Source organism: Tupaia chinensis, unplaced genomic scaffold (assembly GCF_000334495.1).
Source record: "Tupaia chinensis unplaced genomic scaffold, TupChi_1.0 Scaffold145860_1, whole genome shotgun sequence".
NCBI classification, from domain to species: domain Eukaryota; kingdom Metazoa; phylum Chordata; class Mammalia; order Scandentia; family Tupaiidae; genus Tupaia; species Tupaia belangeri.
In genome coordinates, this window is record NW_006205718.1 from 645,183 (window position 1) to 647,109 (window position 1,927).

Genomic DNA, 1,927 nt, shown 5'->3' on the forward strand with positions numbered 1-1,927 from the left:
GCACGTGCCCTATAGCAAAAACCTCTCCAAAAAAAATAATAATAATGTATACAATAATGTCTTTGACTGAACGATATGCAGTGGATTCATGATGGGAAAATTCACTTGGTATGCTGTAATGCTACACAGTGATTAAACGTAAAAAAATTTTTTAATTAAAAATAAAATTGTTTAAAAAGCTACACTGGTCAGTCAGGACATATCTAGAGACCAGGAAAAAGAATAATGAGACATCTGGGAACCATGTTATCCAAGAACCCATTTGTAGGCATTAGTCACATTTTGCCTGGAGAAGAGGGCTCTGAGGGGAGATGTGACAGCTGTCATGTTATGTGAAGATCTGCCTTGTAGAACGAGGTGTAGGCTTCTCCCTTGATGTTCAGAGGGAAGAGTGAACAGTAAGGGGGAATGAATGAGAAAAAAAAATTATTTCAATTTTAAAGGAAGAATTTCTCACCATTAGAATCTTTTAACAATGGAATGGACTGGGACCAGCAGTTAGCGTAATGGCTATGTCGTTGGACACCCACGTAGTCGACCGCAGTTCGAGTCCCGGACCCGGTGGCTTAAACTCACGCCAGGTGTGTATGCATGCGTGCCCAAGATCCCGAGAGGAGAATGGAGGAAAAGGGATTGCGGCGTGGCCATCCCCCCAGGGGGAGATTTCCACCTTTCTGTCTCTCTGTCTCTCTGTCTGTCTCTGTCTGTCTGGCGAGTGCATGCGCCCTATAGCAAAAATCTCTCAAAAAAAAAACAAACAAACAAACAAACAAAAAAACAATGGAATGGACTCTGAGAAACTAAGTTCCACCACAAGATAGTAAGATTCCAGTGAGGAACTGTGTTATTAGTCAAGGGCAGGTTATGAGACAGTTACAACACTGCAAAATCTCAGTAGCTTAATATGGCAAAATTTTAATTTCTCACAAACTACACACTCTATGTGAGCAGAAGGAGTCTTTGGTCATGTCAGTTACTCAGTGAGCTGGTGGGGGTACATGAGCATCACAGCTACCACAAAAACAGGAAAGGGCAGGTCCTTTCAGAGGCTCTATATGTAACATTACCCTTTCCCCTCAGATTTCAGTGATCAGAACAAGGCACACAGACATAACTACTTAAAAAGGTTTTGTTCAAAAAGCATAATGCCAGAAATATTTGGAGAACTCCAGAAATATTTGGAGAACAGCACTAATGATAATCAAAAACTTTAATTTCTTGACTGTATTTGTCCTGCCTACTTTGCAGGATGGCTAAGAGGAAAAAATCTTGTGCATGAAAATTCCTGATAAACAGTAAGTTGTTGGGAAAATTAATGGTATGCCAATTGTATTCTGCATCTTATTTACTCCTTAGTGCCTGGCACTATGTCTGGTACATAGTAGAGGCTCAATAAATGTTTGCAGGAAAGACCACATGGCTTAACAATCATTTTGAGTTGATCTGATTTCCTACTAGAGAAATTCGAGTTTTGCTGCACTTAGGAAAAGGTGACTAGTCCACCATCCTTTATTGGGATTTTGAAAAACAGAATCCTGTGTTTAGATGGAAGATAAATTAAATGATCTCAAAAGTTCTTTTTAGCAACCACAAAAAATGCTAACTGCACAGTTTTCCTCTGGAGACATAAAAAATACAATGATTATCCTGAAATAAGGGCCCAGGTTTCATGGCTTGTGAAAGAGTTTTTATTCTTTCTAATAAACTCTTTTCCCACCTACTCTTTATTTTGTTGCTTTTTTTTTTTTATTACCTTGGTAACATGAAACGCTTTCTGAACTTTATTTACTGTGTCCTTAGCTAGTACAGTGGCAAGATGAAGCAGATCACTGTTTTGCTCTCATGGGAAACTCCAGTGTCAAAAGAGTGCTGGCAACATAATAGATGTCTAGTATTTGTTGAATGGGTGCTACCTGGCCCAATTAAA